The following is a 7500-nucleotide window of genomic DNA, read 5'->3' as shown; positions in this document are numbered from 1 at the left end:
TTTGCGAGTCTCCCGTGAACGCGATAGATTTTTCATATATATTTGTATCGAGAGCATGCGTACGCCGGTCTCCACACGATCCAGCGACGAACGCCGACGAACGTCCAACAATCGCTCGTACGTCGCGTACGAGCCCTCGACCGCTCTTTAATTCGTATTCTTTTGCTTGGCGCTCGTCCTCCGACTCAGAAACGTTCGTTTAAAGATAAAACGAACGACGGCGGGCTGTCGACGAGGCAAGAAAGAACAGAGAGATACGGACCGAGAGCAACGATACGCAACGCAAGCAGTCTTAGGTTTACGTGAGCAACCCTCAGCCAGGCGTGGTCCAGGAATTGTATCCGTGGACCGCAATGTGCGTTCGAAATGTCGATGTTCATGTGTCCTGCAGTTCACACGTTGACGCGCAATTAGCTGCGTTCTTCATCGACCCACGAGCCAAGTGATCCACCGTTCAGGGTAATCGTTTATGCATGGATTTTTGTTTGTGTACTCAGGTTTTTGTACTCTTATTCTCGGTTCGAAAGAAGCCGATATCCGACAAACGTCCGACCAACGGGAATCGAACGCGCGGAAGTCGCCATATGATTGACGACACGAAAATACGTTCGAAAACGAAATCGGACGGACTGCGCGACGACACACGCAGCCCGCCGACCGGGCGTAAAGTGCATTATAATATATAACAACCAACGAGATCGAAGCTCCGTTCGTCAGGAAACGACGGGGATATAACACCCGATTCTGAATCCTCTGTACAGCACACGATCTCGCGAAGAAAGCGCACGGTGGCTAGCCCATGATATATATATATGTTCGTTCCTCTCGTCCAGTTATTCGAAGCAAACAGCCGATATGCATCTCCATCGTTCGGGTAAAAAAAAATCGATGGGACGCGCACGGTCGTAGTCTTCCTCGCGCGGTCGTTTCTTCCCGATAGCCAGAAGCAGAGTTTGAAAAACTCTAGCGACGGAACGAGGCATATGACTCACGACAACGAGGATACAGACACGGCCGGCGGTCCCCTCTGAATCGACTTCGGTGGTTCAGGTAAAAATAAAAAAAATCGATGGGACGCGCACGGTCGTCCTTCCTCTTCCTCGCGCGCGGTCTATTCTTCCCGATAGCCAGAAGCAGAGTTTGAAAAACTCTAGCGACGGAACGAGGCATTAGACTCGCGACAACGAGGATAGAGAGACGGCCGGCGGTCCCCTCTGAATCCACTTTGGTCGCTCAGGTAAAAATAAAAAAAAATTCGAAAGGGACGCGCACGGTCGTCCTTCCTCTTCCTCGCGCGGTCTTTTCTTCCCGATAGCCAGAAGCAGAGTTTGAAAAACTCTAGCGACGGAACGAGGCATTAGACTCTCGACAACGAGGATAGAGAGACGGCCGGCGGTCCCCTCCGAACGGATGGCGACAACGACGACTAAAGCACGAAAAATCGCGACGAAAAGGAACGCATCTCCGTTCAGGTGTATGTGTGTGCGTGCGTTTAAAAAAAATTCGATGGGACTCGCAGCCATCGGCCTCGCGCGGTCGTTTCTTCCCGATATCCAGAAGCAGAGTTTGAAAAACTCTAGCGACGGAACGAGGCATATGACTCACGACAACGAGGATATGGACAGGCGGTCCCCTCTGAACGGGTCGACGAGACGATGGTAAAAGAGACGAACCGGACGAAACTTCCGTCGATCAGGTAAAAATAAAAAAAAATTCGATGGGACGCGCACGGTCGTCGTCGTCGTCTTCCTCGCGCGGTCGTTTCTTCCCGATAGCCAGAAGCAGAGTTTGAAAAACTCTAGCGACGGAACGAGGCATATGACTCACGACAACGAGGATAGAGAGACGGCCGGCGGTCCCCTCTGAATCGACTTCGGTGGTTCAGGTAAAAATAAAAAAAATCGATGGGACGCGCACGGTCGTCCTTCCTCTTCCTCGCGCGCGCGGTCTATTCTTCCCGATAGCCAGAAGCAGAGTTTGAAAAACTCTAGCGACGGAACGAGGCATTAGACTCGCGAGGATAGAGAGACGGCCGGCGGTCCCCTCCGAACCAACTTCGTCTAGTTAAGAATCGTTATACTCTTTACCATCACTCGCACTGGTATATATCTTTTCGGGCCAACATCCACGCAATGCGTTTTCGTTCTAGGTTACCCGATCCACGAGTACGAACGTACAACGTGGTTTCGTTTTGTCGAACATCGTATATCGTTCGCCGTTGAAACGAACGACAACGAAACGACATAGGAAGAACGAACGCCCTTTGGGTAGGAAGCACGTTTCGAGGAACGACGAGAGTTTGGAGAGACGCGCGAGATAGCTGGAGACGCGCAGATATAGGTATCCATGGATCTTCGAAGAGAACCTTCGAAGATATATAATTCGGTATCCTATTTTTCTGCGGCTCGCTATTCGCGTTCTTTCGCTCTCGTCGACGACTCGTTATAGACGCTTCGTTCGATCCCAAAGAGCAGTCTTCCTTATGTCCCGTTGCTAGGAGGTGAGGCCTACGCAACGCAACTACGAAATATAGAAGAGGTGTGAGCAGTGATCTCTCCGACACGAGGCACTTTAGAGATTTTAGTTTATATATTATATTGTTCGTTCGTTGGATTTCCACGATGCAAATACGAAATACGAGATCGTGACGGCGGGTCTTTCTGTGTACGACCTCACGCAGGCGCCTCGATCGCATTTCTCATTACACGTGGTTTCCACTGTAACTTTTAGTTTTTTCGATATGTGTTCAGCTCAAGTTCCCTCACATATCGTTATTATTATTATTATTATTAATAGTAGCGGTTTCGTGTTATAGGATTCGGAGACGGCGGGTCTTTCTGTGTACGACCTCACGCAAGCGCCTCGAGAATCTTTTTAAGTTTTCCGTGTGTTATATTATTCGGAGACGGCGGGTCTTTCTGTTTACGACCTCACGCAGGCGCCTCGAGAATATTTTTAAGTTTTTCGTTTGTTATAATATTATTCGGAGACGGCGGGTCTTTCTGTGTACGACCTCACGCAGGCGCCTCGAATTATTCGTGTAAAAGTATATCTCTTCATCCCGATGATCGAGAGAGAGTGCCACACTCTTCGTATAGTTTCGTAACTGGAGCGTCTCTCACCTCCTTATTGTAAAAAATTTGGCTTTTGTCAAAGTATATAGCTTGTTAATACGTCGTATATACTTTGTGTCGATATAGGAGGAGTACGGCTCCTTACCGACGATATTATATATATTTTATTATACAGTGTTCAAGTCAAATATATTCTTTGTGTTTTTGTATTTTTCGTTAATGATCCTTCCGCAGGTTCACCTACGGAAACCTTGTTACGACTTTTACTTCCTCTAAATGATCAAGTTTGGTCATCTTCCCGGTAACATCGGCAATGCTTATCACATTGGCCGCGCACCAGTCCGAAGACCTCACTAAATCATTCAATCGGTAGTAGCGACGGGCGGTGTGTACAAAGGGCAGGGACGTAATCAACGCGAGCTTATGACTCGCGCTTACTGGGAATTCCTCGTTCATGGGGAATAATTGCAAGCCCCAATCCCTAGCACGAAGGAGGTTCAGCGGGTTACCCGGGCCTTTCGGCCAGGGAAAACACGCTGATTCCTTCAGTGTAGCGCGCGTGCGGCCCAGAACATCTAAGGGCATCACAGACCTGTTATTGCTCAATCTCGTGCGGCTAGAAGCCGCCTGTTCCTCTAAGAAGATTTGTTTGTACGTTGGTAGTAAAAACCCGCCGACCGAAGCCGGGGGCCTTCGAGATACCATAATTTACGTCTATTTAGCAGGCTAGAGTCTCGTTCGTTATCGGAATTAACCAGACAAATCGCTCCACCAACTAAGAACGGCCATGCACCACCACCCACCGAATCAAGAAAGAGCTATCAATCTGTCAATCCTTCCGGTGTCCGGGCCTGGTGAGGTTTCCCGTGTTGAGTCAAATTAAGCCGCAGGCTCCACTCCTGGTGGTGCCCTTCCGTCAATTCCTTTAAGTTTCAGCTTTGCAACCATACTTCCCCCGGAACCCAAAAGCTTTGGTTTCCCGGAAGCTGCCCGCCGAGTCATCGGAGGAACTTCGGCGGATCGCTGGCTGGCATCGTTTATGGTTAGAACTAGGGCGGTATCTGATCGCCTTCGAACCTCTAACTTTCGTTCTTGATTAATGAAAACATTTTTGGCAAATGCTTTCGCTTCTGTCCGTCTTGCGACGATCCAAGAATTTCACCTCTAACGTCGCAATACGAATGCCCCCATCTGTCCCTATTAATCATTACCTCGGGGCTCCGAAAACCAACAAAATAGAACCGAGGTCCTATTCCATTATTCCATGCACACAGTATTCAGGCGAAGGTAGCCTGCTTTAAGCACTCTAATTTGTTCAAAGTAAACGTATCGGCCCACCTCGACACTCAGTGAAGAGCACCGCGATGGGATATTAGTTGGACCGCCCCGCGAGGAGCTAAGCCCACCGATAGGACGTACCACATAATGCCAGTTAAACACCGCGAGCGGTGAACCGACACTGTGACACACAGATTCAACTACGAGCTTTTTAACCGCAACAACTTTAATATACGCTATTGGAGCTGGAATTACCGCGGCTGCTGGCACCAGACTTGCCCTCCAATTGGTCCTCGTTAAAGGATTTAAAGTGTACTCATTCCGATTACGGGGCCTCGGATGAGTCCCGTATCGTTATTTTTCGTCACTACCTCCCCGTGCCGGGAGTGGGTAATTTGCGCGCCTGCTGCCTTCCTTGGATGTGGTAGCTGTTTCTCAGGCTCCCTCTCCGGAATCGAACCCTGATTCCCCGTTACCCGTTACAACCATGGTAGGCGCAGAACCTACCATCGACAGTTGATAAGGCAGACATTTGAAAGATGCGTCGCCGGTGCTAGATGACCATGCGATCAGCACAAAGTTATTCAGAGTCACCAAAACAAACGATGGACGAACGGACGAGCCATCCGCCACCGATTGGTTTTGATCTAATAAAAGCATTCGTACCATCTCTGGTACGAATCTGTTTGCATGTATTAGCTCTAGAATTACCACAGTTATCCAAGTAAGTTTAAGTATGATCTAAGAAACCATAACTGATTTAATGAGCCATTCGCGGTTTCACCTTAATGCGGCATGTACTGAGACATGCATGGCTTAATCTTTGAGACAAGCATATGACTACTGGCAGGATCAACCAGGGAACTTTGTATTTTATATATATATTAGAGTCAAAAGACTCTCTTTTTAAAATAGCCTCAGAGTGTCGTAGGTGGGTCCGTAACACCGTACGACGAGACTTTTCGTTCTTAGTGAACGTTCGACGACACCCTTTTAATTCCCGTTGTAACGTCGAACGCCACTACTCTCTCTCATTTCGCCACTCTCTCTTTACTTTCTTTCGTTCGTTTGATTGTTTGTGTGGAATATTTTAAGATCATTCTGTTCATAGGATCATTCTGTAAGAATGGTTTGTTGGTTGAACGAATATGCCTTAGCGGTAAAAAGCACGTAAACTGCATGCTGAACGTACCGTCCTCGTAAGAAACATATTCGTTCGTTCTTTTGATATTCTCCAATCAGAAAGAACGCACTTCCTAAAAGGTAGTACGCTCCCCATTAGCCTTTCGTATGTTTAAAACGTACTGCGTACGCTATAACATAAGTTTTGGAACGGTCTCTGCCGAACCAGCATGAATTGATACTCAGTTAGTAACAAGCACACTGCCCTAACTTTTTTTAAAGTTAGTGCGAGCATACAGGATCCAGCTTCCCGACTAAGGGGAACCTTGCCACGTTATTTGGTCATTACGTCCAGGACAGCGACCCGCGGCGCAGCAGTGTAGAGAAAGAGTCGATACGAGAACGAAGGAACAGTCGAGAAATAGTAAAAAAGTTCACTAAGACTCGAGGAGCGGTGACTGAATTCTCAACCGAGGCCGTAGAATAGCCACGCGCTCGACGCTGTTCCGTCCGGACCGTCCGACTCGACGTGTCTCTTATAGATACCAAAGCGCCGGCCGGACGGTCGGCGCCGGCCGGGCCAGCGGCCGGGCGCTTACCATGTAAAACCTCCGTTAGAGCGTACCGTCGGACTTAGTCTCTGAAACGCTCGACCACTTTTTTCGAATAAACTACCCTTAGAAAACATCCTATCGTCGAGATATTTTAACGCACCGCTTATTTTAATATTTCAAACGAGTTTTTATCGAAAAATTTAATTTTTTTTTTTTTTTAAAAATCGCATCAGTAAACCACCTCTTTTAACGAATACGGACAAAAACCACGTTCTTAATCGATTAGAACACGTTAAAACAACGAGAAATATGCAAAAAAATATATACCTTGCAACGTTAATTAACGAAAAAATTAAACAAATATCGCAGTCGTGTCAGTTCGACGGACACTAATTTTTTAAAAAATTCGCAAAAAACGTTTAATCCAGTTGTATTTAATAGAGATATAACCGTTTCTGCAAAAATATTTATACCTTATAACGCTTTTTAACGAAATAACTCGAAATAAGCTTTTCGGACTTTTCCGCCGGCCGAAATTTTTCTAAGTCCCAACGTACCGTCGGACTTAGTCTCTGAAACGCTCGACCACTTTGTTCCAATAAAGTACCCTTATAAAACGTCCTATCGTCGAGATATTTTAACGCACCGCTTATTTTAATATTTTAAACAAGTTTTTATCGAAAAATTTAATTTTTTTTTTTTTTTTAAAATCGCATCAGTAAACCACCTCTTTTAACGAATACGGACAAAAACCACGTTCTTAATCGATTAGAACACGTTGAAACAACGAGAAATATGCAAAAAAATATATACCTTGCAACGTTAATTAACGAAATAATTAAACAAATATCGCAGTCGTGTCAGTTCGTCGAACACAAATTTTTTAAAAAATTCGAAAAAACGTTTAATCCAGTTGTATTTAATAGAGATATAACCGTTTCCGCAAAAATATTTATACCTTATAACGCTTTTTAACGAAATAACTCGAAATAAGTATTTCGGACTTTTCCGCCGGCCGAAATTTTTCTAAGTCCCAACGTACCGGTCCAGAATGAGACAAAGTTCCAAAGGCCCGGTCGTATCCGTCCGTTTTTTTTTAACCTTCCACGGACGAAATAAACGTTTAATCCCGACGTAAAATATAATAATATAGCGATTTATATAAAAATATTCATACCTCATAACGCTTTTTAACGAAATAACTCGAAAAAACTTTTCGGTCGAAAATTTTTCTAAGTCCCAACGTACCGGTCCAGAATGAGACTAAGTTCCAACGTCCCGGACGAGTTCGTACTTTTTTTATATAACTTTCCAGCGACGAAATAAACGCTTAATCCCGACGTAAAAAGTCATTTTAAAGCGATTTATGCAAGAATATTCGTACCTTATAACGCTTTTAAGCGAAATAACTCGAAAAAACCTTTCGAATAAAAATTTTTTTTTAACGTTTTCGGGACCAAATAAACGTTTAA

General features: G+C 45.6%; 2 non-coding genes across 2 annotated transcripts; both read right to left on the bottom strand.

Moving 5' to 3' along the window:
* Positions 1-307: 307 nt before the first annotated feature.
* LOC139997038 (5.8S ribosomal RNA) lies at positions 308-462 on the bottom strand. Its single transcript, XR_011802518.1, has one exon. It is a non-coding gene; the product is annotated as a 5.8S ribosomal RNA (ribosomal RNA).
* A 2829-nt stretch (positions 463-3291) lies between these two features.
* LOC139997010 (small subunit ribosomal RNA) lies at positions 3292-5215 on the bottom strand. The gene has a single exon (XR_011802501.1). It is a non-coding gene; the product is annotated as a small subunit ribosomal RNA (ribosomal RNA).
* Between the last annotated feature and the right edge of the window lie 2285 nt (positions 5216-7500).

This window comes from Bombus fervidus, unplaced genomic scaffold (genome assembly GCF_041682495.2).
Source record: "Bombus fervidus isolate BK054 unplaced genomic scaffold, iyBomFerv1 scaffold0025, whole genome shotgun sequence".
In the NCBI taxonomy this organism is placed as follows: domain Eukaryota; kingdom Metazoa; phylum Arthropoda; class Insecta; order Hymenoptera; family Apidae; genus Bombus; species Bombus fervidus.
The sequence above is the reverse complement of the archived record's forward strand: the minus strand, read 5'-3'. Positions and strand labels throughout refer to the sequence as shown.